An 11,769-nucleotide genomic window follows, 5' to 3' on the forward strand; every position below is an offset into this window, starting at 1 on the left:
GGCAGCCAATCCGTTTTCCTTCCCACGTTCTCCACAGCAGCCCCCCAAAATCCAGCAGCAGCCTCTCTCCTCTTTATAGGGTTCTCCCCCAAGAGCTGCTGCAGAGGCCCACCAGGAATAGGTTGCGGAGGCAATCCTTACGCAGCCAGGAACGCAAACCGCGTTCGTATGCGCAGTGGAATGCCGACATCTTATGTTTTGGATCGGGATTTTGGACGACTGATCGTCCAAAAACAGAATTGGACTTCTTGGACAGGGTTGTGGCCTCCATGTGGAAATTTTGGACGGTACAGATCGTGATTTCGACCACGATCAAGATCACACAGTGGCCGACAACGGCCGGTTTTTTCGAACGCAGAACCAACGCTATTTCTGCGCTGGACTGATGGTGGAGTCCACGATCGGGTTTCTCCAGATAATCCACTCCGTTCATTATATTACCCTCGCAATTTCGGTCGGAAATGACTACTTTTGAATCTATTTCGGTGCGCCCCACGTAGTTTTCATTCAGCCGTTCATTCTCCGTTTGGATCCTTCAAGGACACCAAATGTCTGAGGAAATTCATATGTAGAACAGGGCACGGTCGGTTTGACCTCTTGAAAGGAATGGTCGGTCCGGATTGATGCCTTGATCGAAGGTGGTGGCCCACCGAATTTCGTGCGTGAGGCTCTGTTCGTCATTCGCAGTGAGCCCTTCGAATTTCCGAATCCGTTCAGGATACTGCGAGTTGAGGCTTGATGACTTCTTTTTCTGATTCAGTACACAGCAGGCGTACTCCTGCAGTGTACACAAGCTACATGAGGTGGGGCCTACCTTGATGAGTAGGAGAAATCCACACCATCCAACTTATTTCCCATTTATTTAACCCATGAGGACCGAAGTTGAAGAGTGTCTGGACAACTGGTGGGCCCAAGGTTAGGATTTTATGGACTGATCTATCAGTTTAGCCACTTCCATGAGGATCTAAAGGCTACGATTTGACATGTACGGTAAATTTATGGTCCTCAGGATATGTATGAATTTCTGAGCCAATCAGATGGCGGGAACTATGTGATCTTGCTTTCTGAACACTTTTCAGGCCACTTGAGCTTCAATTCCTCGATTTTCTTGGATCCTGGTGTGCAAATCAGTCGATCTTGGTCTTCTGGGGTCCATCCCATGCTTTGGTGTCATCAGAGCGTTAAATCCCAGCTTTAAACACCCTTTCTTAGTCTCAGTCCGTAATTACACCTTGCATCACATACACAGTTAAACCAAGCCGTTAATCAGAGTCCTGCTCATAAATTCAGGTAATAAATGGGGTCTGATATGCAATATTCGACCCTCAACACAACCCCCAACCAGCATTTTGCTAGTCCCGAGCAAAGTATGCGAAAAATAAATTGAGAATTACAGAATAATTTCTACAACTCAAGGGATTTATGAAAAATAGTTCAGATACTCGAATTCTAAGATTCATGAATGTTGGCATTACTTTTTCCTGAAATCAAGCTCACGGTAAACTTCATAATCAAGTTCAAAATATTAGTCCATCAATTAGTATAATTCTAAATATTGAATTCCATGGATGTATAGTCCAATCTCGACTTGTCAACATTAAGATTCAATTCTTTATTTCAGGATATCGTTGGTAATCAACAAAAGAATTCATAATAACCAAAGCTTGCCTCAAAGATCATCTTTTCATTCCTTCAGTTTTTTTTTTTTTTTTTTTTTAACTGTAAAAGACTAATAACCAAGAAGGGGAATGAAGTCCACACTTATAGGGAGCAAACCTATAGTGAAGATTCTTTGCCTATCCTTTGTCAATGGTATCTCTTCCTTTTAATTGATCTTGACGGGCAATTGTTCCAGTTGGTTCCTTCTATGCTTACTGATCACCAAATTAACCCTTCAGTTTCAAACTGAAATCTTAATGTGTAAGCGAGATGTGACATGTGAAATCAGGACTCAATCAATGTTTACAACTTCTAGTCATGGATTAATAATTAAACTTAACTGTGAAATCTAACGAGCAACTGAATCTACGAGCAGTAAATCACCAACATTCCATATCCTGTAATTCTAAATCAAAGATGGTCGTCCAATCACTTTGAATTCACTAGAAAGTCCAGAAAAAATTTAAAAATTTTTCACAATTTTTCACAATTTTTGCTCAGGAAAAACTGATTAGGTAACCTAATCTCCCACCCCCATCTTAAAAGCTACATTGTCCTCAATGTAAAGGATAAGAGTATGGAATGCGCATAGGACAACAAAAGTAAAGAAAGAGTGAAGAGAAGATAGTACCTGGATGACGAATCGTGAGAGACTTTTCAAGAGATCGCAGCATGGAATCCGGTCAGCACGAGAGAGAAGGTAACATAAAAATAAAATCCTACCTATACCACTTTCGCAGGTGCTCTCGATTGCATTTAGCGCATGCAACAAGCCTTTAAACCCCTAGGTTACCCCTAGTGGACGAGTTGTAGTCTCGTGAGGGTTTGCAGTAATGTTACCCACAAACATTGAACTAATGAATGAGAAAAGTGAAATGGAATGAAAATTTGGGTTGCGTCCTAGGAGCGCTAAGTTTAACGTCTTCAACTAGACAAGAATGGACCATGAATTAATCAATCTTGATAACCTGGGTCCGCCAAATAAATAAATCGATCCTGTAAACAGGATCTCATTGAGAGGCATGGACATGTCCTCTCGAATCAAATTTCTCGACAAATGGCTTTAAACGATGTCCATTTACTTTAAACTCCTTGCCATTGTCGGGATCTCTTATCTCGACGGCCCCATGAGGATAAGTAGTAACAACAATGTAAGGGCCGGTCCAACGAGATCGAAGCTTACCCGGAAAGAGATGTAATCGAGAATTATACAAAAGGACCTTCTGACCAGGCGTGAATGATTTTCGAAAAATGTGTTGGTCATGAAAAGCTTTCATCTTGTCCTTGTAAATTCTCGAATTCTCGTATGCGTCGTTCCGGATTTCTTCAAGTTCATTTAACTGAAGTTTGCGTAGCGAGCCCGCGTTGTCCAGATTGAAATACAGATTTTTGATCGCCCAGTATGCTTTATGTTCCAACTCCACAGCAAGTGACAAGCTTTCCCATAGACAAGTCTAAAGGGAGACATTCCAATAGGAGTTTTAAATGCGGTACGGTATGCCCATAAGGCATCGGTCAATCGGATTGACCAATCCTTACGATCAGGGTTAACCGTTTTCTCTAGGATATGTTTGATCTCCCTATTGGAAATCTCAGCTTGTCCACTTGTCTGTGGATGGTATGGGGTGCTCACCTTATGAGAGATACCGTATTTCTTCATTAAGCTCTCGAATGGTCTATTACAAAAGTGTGAGCCCCCATCACTAATGATGGCTCGAGGCGTTCCAAATCGAGAAAGGATGTTTTCTTTTAGGAATTTAATGACCGTGCGATGGTCATTCTTTCGACACGGAATCGCTTCAACCCATTTAGTGACATAATCCACGGCGAGCAAAATATACAGATTTCCAAACGATTGGGGGAATGGTCCCATGAAATCGATGCCCCAGCAATCAAATGCTTCAATGATAAGGATGGGATTCAAAGGCATCATATTTCGACGGGACAATGCTCCCAATTTCTGACAACGCTCACAAGCTTTGCAAAACTCATGAGTGTCCCTAAACATAGTGGGCCAGTAAAAGCCACACTGCAGAATCTTGGCCGTGGTCTTTTTAGCAGAAAAGTGACCACCACAGGCCTGTGAGTGACAGAAGGAGATGACGCTCTGATGCTCATCGTCTGGTACACATCTCCTTAGAATTTGGTCTGGGCAATATTTAAATAAATAAGGATCATCCCAGAAAAAGTTGCGCACCTCGGTGAAAAATTTCTTCTTATCTTGCGCAGTCCACTGTGTCGGTATGGCACCTGTAGCAAGATAATTAGCAATATCAGCAAACCAAGGTGAATGGGAGACTCTGAACAGTTGTTCATCAGGGAACATGTCATTGATATGAGTCGTCTCAAGGGACTCAGAGGTATTAAGGCGAGAAAGGTGATCGGCCACTACGTTCTCTACTCCCTTTTTATCTTTAATTTCCAAATCAAATTCTTGGAGTAGAAGGATCCATCGTATCAGGCGGGGCTTAGAATCATTCTTAGAAAGAAGATACTTCAGTGCCGCATGATCTGTATAGATAATGATCTTGGATCCGATCAGTAGGACCTAAATTTGTCCAAGGCGAACACTACGGCTAAGAGTTCCTTTTCCGTAGTCGAGTAGTTCACTTGGGCGGGATTTAGAGTCCTACTCGCGTAATGAATGACGTAGGGCTTCTTGTCTTTTCTCGGCCTAGGACCGCCCCAAGAGCATAATCGGAAGCGTCGCACATAAGTTCAAAAGGAAGGTTCCATCGGGTGGTGCATGATAGGTGCGGTGGTTAACGTGCCCTTAAGCTTGGTGAAAGCTTCTTGGCACTGCTCAATCCCACTCGTATGGAGCATCCTTTGAAGAAGATTACATAAAGGGCGAGAGAGGACTAAAGTCCTTTATGAATCTCTGTAAAATCCTGCGTGTCCTAAGAAGGATCGCACGTCTCGATGTTCTTGGGTGGAGGTAGGTTAGAGATAAGATCGATTTTTGCCTTATCTACCTCGATTCCTTTGGACGAGATGATATGCCCAAGGACAATTCCCTTCGAACCATGAAATGGCACTTCTCCCAATTAAGTACCAAGTTCTTTTCTTCACATCTTTTCAACACACATTTAAGACTTTCCAAGCACTTGCTTGAAAGATGGACCGTAAACAGAGAAATCATCCATGAAGACCTCTAGATATTGCCCCACCATGTCAGAAAAAATACTAAGCATACATCGCTGAAAGGTGGCGAGGGCATTACATAGTCCGAATGGCATCCTTCGATAGGCAAAGGTGCCGTAGGGACATGTAAATGTGGTCTTTTCCTGGTCTTCAGGGGCTATCTCTATCTGGTTGTAGCCCGAATACCCGTCAAGAAAACTATAATAGGAATGACCAGCTAACCTTTCCAGGATCTGATCAATGAATGGTTAAGGAAAGTGGTCTTTCCTCGTGACGGTATTCAACTTCCTGTAGTCAATGCACATTCTCCAACCAGTAGTGACTCTAGTTGGCACGAGTTCATTATTAGCATTGGCTACGATGGTGATTCCAGACTTCTTAGGGACCACTTGAGTTGGACTCACCCATTGACTATCGGATATAGGGTATATAATACCCACATCCAATAGTTTAAGAACCTCGGCCTTTAACCACTTCCTTCATATTTGGATTTAGTCTACGTTGTGGTTGCCGAGCGGTTTTGCATTATCCTCAAGATATATGCGGTGAGTACAAATCGAGGGTCGATTCCCTTGAGGTCCGCTATCGTCCATCCTAGGGCTCCTTTATGCTCAATGAGAGTAGATATAAGCATACTCTCTTGTTCTTTCTCCAGGTGGGCCGAGATCACCACCGGGTATGTCTCATCTTGACCTAAATAGGCATATTTCAAATCGGAGGGCAAAGGTTTTAGGTCAAGCTTCGGCGGCTTGAGGTTTAGACGGTAGAGGCACTACATCAGTTTGTGGTAATTCTTCAAATTGTGGCCTCCATCGGTTAACTTCAAGTACCGGTGCAGTATCAAGCAAGGCGCACGTCTCCCTAATCATGTCATCATCAAAATCATGGGAGTGGGCCAGGCACGTCTCTAGATGGTCGGAGGATAAGGTCAGAGGTGTCATATCTTCCACGAAAGAGTCAATCATGTTAATATCGTGGAAATCGTCATCATCCTCTGAATTGCTGCCGTTATTGAAAAAAATGTTTGACTCCAATGTCAAATTTCCAAAAGACATAGTCATGATACCATTCCACGCAATTGATAATTGCATTTGATGTGGCAAGGAATGGGCGACCAAGAATGACAGGAATCTGAGTGCTCATGTTATTGATGGGTTCAGTGTCCAGGATGATAAAGTCTACAGGGTAGTAAAATCTATCAACTTGGACCAACACATCCTCAATTATCCCTCTTGGTACACGAACAGAGCGATCAGCAAGTTGTAGTGTGGTTGGGGTGGGTTTTAATTCACCCAAACCTAACTGTTTGTATACCGAGTAGGGAATCAAATTGACGCTCGCTCCTAAGTCAAGAAGTGCGTGATCAATTCGATGGTTCCCGATTACACATTATATGGTTGGGCTCACCGGGATCCTTGAATTTTCGGCACGTCTTGCTTGAGGATGGCACTCACTTTCTCGTCAAGAAGATTTTCTTTTGAATAATTTTCCGTCGGTTGGTCGTAAGTTTTTTAGGAATTTGGCATATGAAGGTATCTCGTTTAACGACATCAAGTAGAGGAATGTTGACTTTCACTGTTTCAACACCTCTAAGATATCCTGAGAGTTAGAGAGAGGTTTTGGTGAAACCAACCGTTGGGGGAATGGAGCAACTGGCTTCTCTAGAAGTTCCGGTTCCACTTTTTGTGGGACATCACTGGATCCATCCTTGTTGTCCTCTTTTGGTTCTTGAGGCTTTTCGGGCCTAACCGGAAGAGTTTTATCGATGATCTTCCCACTCCTAAGAGTGGTGATGGATTTAGCATGTCCCATCTGATTTGAAGAGCTGGGATCATTATTCTCGTATTGCGGTTTAGGATTGGGGAGAGGTTGTGCAGGAAGCATCCCCTTTTCTATAACCGTCATACGAGAATCTATCTTTTGCATAAAATCTGTGATTCCCCGCATTGCCTGAGCCAGCTCTTGTATGGGATTTTGAACCGGTTCTTCTTGAGGTTTCACTTGATTTGGATTTTGATTGAAGAAACCTGGAGGAGTTACCGTTTGTCCATTCCTCCAACTAAAGTTTGGATGATTTTTCCAGCCAGGATTGTATGTGTTGGAGTTAGGTCCAGTAAAAGGTCTTTGATAGTTATTTACGGCATTGGCTTGTTCATTCAACACTCCTCGAAAGGCAGGTATTGTAGGACAGTTTTCAGTTGTGTGAATGTTGCAATCACAGATGCCGCAAACAATTTCATTGGCCTTATCCTTCTTTCCTTCCATGGCCTCAACTTTCCTTATGAGCGTAGTCACTTTACACTTGAGATCATCCTCTTCTTTCAAGAGATATAATCCACCTTTCTCCTTTGATTGAGTTGGCCTAGGCGTGGTGTTCGACTTTGGGTAATAGTCCCAAGATTGTGTTTTTTCAGCCAAACTATCGAGGTAGTCCCATACCTCGTCGATGTCTTTATTAATGAACTCTCCATTACACATTGTCTCGACCATTTGGCGCATGGAAGATGTCAGTCCATCATAGAAAAAATTTGTAATGCGCCACGTTTCAAATCCGTGTTGTGGGCATGAACTGACCAAATCTTTGAACCTTTCCCAACATTGAAAGAATGTTTCATCTTCCTTTTGGGCAAAGTTCATGATTGCTTTTCTGAGGGTAATCGTTTTATGATGTGGGAAGAATTTTTTTATGAATTCCCTCTGCATGTCGTTCCATGTGCCAATGGATCTAGGACGTAGTGAATGTAACCACGTCTTAGCTTTCTCTTTTAAGGAAAAAGGAAAGAGTTTCAGCCTAATTGTATCCTCAGATACATTAGGAAAACATAATGTAGCTATTATCTCATCGAACTCTTTCAAATGTAAATATGGACTTTCAGATTCAAGTCCATGGAATTTGGGAAGGAGTTGGATAACTCCTGGCTTGATGTCCATCTGTCCTGTGTTTTCAGGAAAAATCATGCATGAGGGCATACTCACTCCCGCCGGTTGCAGAAAATCTCGTAAAGTACGAGGCGGGGGTGCCTGTTGCACCTCATTCTCATCTTGGGTATCCTCCACCCTGGGTGGGAGTAGAGGAGGTTGGTCTTCAGCCATAACTTCACTTAACTCAGGGGATTTCGAGTGGTGTCTAGTCCTGCGATGGATAGTCAACCCCTCAACCAATCCTCCTTCAGTCAAGAGACGTCGAGTGTCGTCACGGGCCCACTTGGGCATGAAAAACACTCGCAGCCCTCGATTAAAAACCTAATCCTAAGAAAGGAAAAGAAAATCTAGAAAGAAAGAGAGAGTTGGAAAGAAATTACCAAATTGGACTCCTAAGTTAAAAACCTGCAAAATAAAACAAAAATAAGTTAGATTCCTAAAAAGAAGAGAAACGATACTTTAAAAGAAAAATAACAGTAAAGTAATTTCTAAAAGAAAGTATTCTTTAAAGAAAAACGGAAATTTCTAAAGTAAACTAGGAAAGCCTAAACTAAAAAGTAAATTACTACAAGAAAATTGAAAAATAGAGAGTAGGGAAGGAGTGTACCAAAATAGAGATTTCTATCTTAAAGGCCTACAAAATAGGAAGGTTAGTTTCTAAACAAAAATCCTAAAAATAAATTAAGAAACAGAATTAGATTCAAAAAGTGTTAGAATTAGAAAGTTAATAGAACCAAAATAGAAAGTCAATTTCTAAATAACCTAAATTCTAAAAATAACCTATTTCCTACAGAACAGAGGATACTAGAATTAGAAAGTTTCTAAAATCTAAACCCTAATTCTATAAAAAGAAAAAGTAGAGAATTTAAGAAAGAATTACCAATTTAGAGATTTTATGTCAGGATCCTACAAAACAGGAAACAAGTTAGTTCTAAAAATCAAATAGAAATAAAAATCTAAAACTAAAGTTAATAAAATCCTAATCTTATCCTAATTCTAAAACTAATTAATTTCAGAAAATTGTAACTATCAGTCCCCGGCAACGGCGCCAAAAACTTGTTCACACCCCAAGTGCAGGGTTGTGATGTAGTAATAAACTCGGTAAGACCGAGGTCGAATCCACAGGGACTGATACCTGCACGTTATCTGAAACCAAGTAGAACTAGAACTAGACTAAGATGTGAGCTACACCAAATAGAATTTAAGAAATAATTGTGGAAGAATTATCTAAGACTTTAAGGAATTCAGAGGAAGGGAACTAGGGATTCAGAGGATCCACTTGTAGAGATCAGGGAGATCGTATGCCAGGATCACAAATTATGGAAATTTACTGAACTGCCATTGATATAGGTTTTAAGAGATGAAAGGTGTATGAATTAGAATGGATTCCATCATCTAACCATGCCCAGGAGACAAAGTAAACAACAGGATTAAACTAATTATCAACCAATCGTCAATGTATGAAGATCAGGAAGGGTACTGTCATCCTACCATGCCCAGGAGACGATGGTGAACAACAGGGCCTCCTGACGTCATAAATATTAAAAGAGAAAGAGAAATATTCAAAGCCATTGCAAATCCATTGTAATTTTAGTCACAACAGACCATTAAATACTGAGAAAATATTCCTTGAATCATCAACTTTAAAAATCAAATTGAGTTCAGAAATTTTAAATTAAATGCATAAAATAAACTCTCCCATCTCGCTACAGGCTTCACCTCTTAGCCCTAGCTAAGAGGTTTTAGCCACTCATGATTGGGCTAGATCTCATCAGAAATTTGAGACGAAAAGGGTGACAAAAAGGAAAACAAAAAGAAAACCTTCTTTCTTTTCTCCCTGTCTTTCTCTCTCTCCTGTCAGATCTCCAGCCGTCTGCCCAAGGATAATTCAGTCCCTGATCGTGCACAGCAGCAGCAACTGCTCCACATTCGGCAGCCAATCCGTTTTCCTTCCCACGTTCTCCACAGCAGCCCCCCCCCCAAAATCCAGCAGCAGCCTCTCTCCTCTTTATAGGGTTCTCCCCCAAGAGCTGCTGCAGAGGCCCACCAGGAATAGGTTGCGGAGGCAATCCTTACGCAGCCAGGAACGCAAACCGCGTTCGTATGCGCAGTGGAATGCCGACATCTTGTGTTTTGGATCGGGATTTTGGACGACTGATCGTCCAAAAACAGAATTGGACTTCTTGGACAGGGTTGTGGCCTCCATGTGGAAATTTTGGACGGTACAGATCGTGATTTCAACCACGATCAAGATCACACAGTGGCCGACAACGGCCGGTTTTTTCGAACGCAGAACCAACGCTATTTCTGCGCTGGACTGATGGTGGAGTCCACGATCGGGTTTCTCCAGATAATCCACTCCGTTCATTATATTACCCTCGCAATTTCGGTCGGAAATGACTACTTTTGAATCTATTTCGGTGCGCCCCACGTAGTTTTCATTCAGCCGTTCATTCTCCGTTTGGATCCTTCAAGGACACCAAATGTCTGAGGCAATTCATATGTAGAACAGGGCACGGTCGGTTTGACCTCTTGAAAGGAATGGTCGGTCCGGATTGATGCCTTGATCGAAGGTGGTGGCCCACCGAATTTCGTGCGTGAGGCTCTGTTCGTCATTCGCAGTGAGCCCTTCGAATTTCCGAATCCGTTCAGGATACTGCGAGTTGAGGCTTGATGACTTCTTTTTCTGATTCAGTACACAGCAGGCGTACTCCTGCAGTGTACACAAGCTACATGAGGTGGGGCCTACCTTGATGAGTAGGAGAAATCCACACCATCCAACTTATTTCCCATTTATTTAACCCATGAGGACCGAAGTTGAAGAGTGTCTGGACAACTGGTGGGCCCAAGGTTAGGATTTTATGGACTGATCTATCAGTTTAGCCACTTCCATGAGGATCTAAAGGCTACGATTTGACATGTACGGTAAATTTATGGTCCTCAGGATATGTATGAATTTCTGAGCCAATCAGATGGCGGGAACTATGTGATCTTGCTTTCTGAACACTTTTCAGGCCACTTGAGCTTCAATTCCTCGATTTTCTTGGATCCTGGTGTGCAAATCAGTCGATCTTGGTCTTCTGGGGTCCATCCCATGCTTTGGTGTCATCAGAGCGTTAAATCCCAGCTTTAAACACCCTTTCTTAGTCTCAGTCCGTAATTACACCTTGCATCACATACACAGTTAAACCAAGCCGTTAATCAGAGTCCTGCTCATAAATTCAGGTAATAAATGGGGTCTGATATGCAATATTCGACCCTCAACACTCACTGGAGTTATATGGGCCTTTTTCTATCTTAGAGGAAATATACTTTAGATCTTCTCAGAAGAACCAAAGACGGTGTGATCTGTCAACTCCAATCGACAGCTAATCCAAGCTGTCCAAGTTCGGTGGATCTCGCTTTTCTGATCTGACTCTATATTAAAGTGTGTTAGTGCTTTACAATACCGTGTAAGAACTCTATTTAGTGGGCCTCACTGATCAACGGTCTAGATTGTCATACATTCGAACTGGATGATTGAGTAGACCAGTGGGCCCCACTTCAGGTGATGCACTGCGCAGTCTATCTGCGCAACTCCGTGTACTAGGGCTGGAATGCTATAGCTGTCTTACGCAGACAGCACTTTGAGTTGCACTAGGATGTTACATTGTGGAGCGTGGGAGAGAGAGTTGTGATGGGTTTCAAACTATCTCTCCACAGATTCTATAAAAGAGAAATGAGTCCCCGATCCTATACCACAGTAGAAATTCGAGTCCCATCTACTGATTTGCAGAAAGGGTGTGAAGGAGAGGAAGATCCTAAGCTCTAAAGGAATTCTGGTATTCTGGTGTTCTTATCCGGTTTCCATGATGGCGTCTCAGCTAGGTAAGCTATCTGAACCTCTGATCACCATGTCCCATGCACAGACAGATCCATGGGCCTATTCCGCATATACTTTAAGTCCCACAGTTGGTATCAAAGCCATCTGTGCATAGGTATGGTTGATCTCATATATCAATTAGGGCCTTCAAATTCGAAACCTATACAACAATTAGGGCTTTC

At 42.4% G+C, this 11,769-nt stretch overlaps 1 non-coding gene across 1 annotated transcript; it reads left to right on the forward strand.

Annotated features, from left to right (window-relative positions):
• Positions 1 to 7,351: 7,351 nt before the first annotated feature.
• Positions 7,352 to 7,458, forward strand: LOC131252469 (small nucleolar RNA R71). Its single transcript, XR_009174488.1, has one exon. It is a non-coding gene; the product is annotated as a small nucleolar RNA R71 (small nucleolar RNA).
• Positions 7,459 to 11,769: the final 4,311 nt, after the last annotated feature.

This window comes from Magnolia sinica, chromosome 7, assembly GCF_029962835.1.
Source record: "Magnolia sinica isolate HGM2019 chromosome 7, MsV1, whole genome shotgun sequence".
Classification (NCBI taxonomy): Eukaryota; Viridiplantae; Streptophyta; class Magnoliopsida; order Magnoliales; family Magnoliaceae; genus Magnolia; species Magnolia sinica.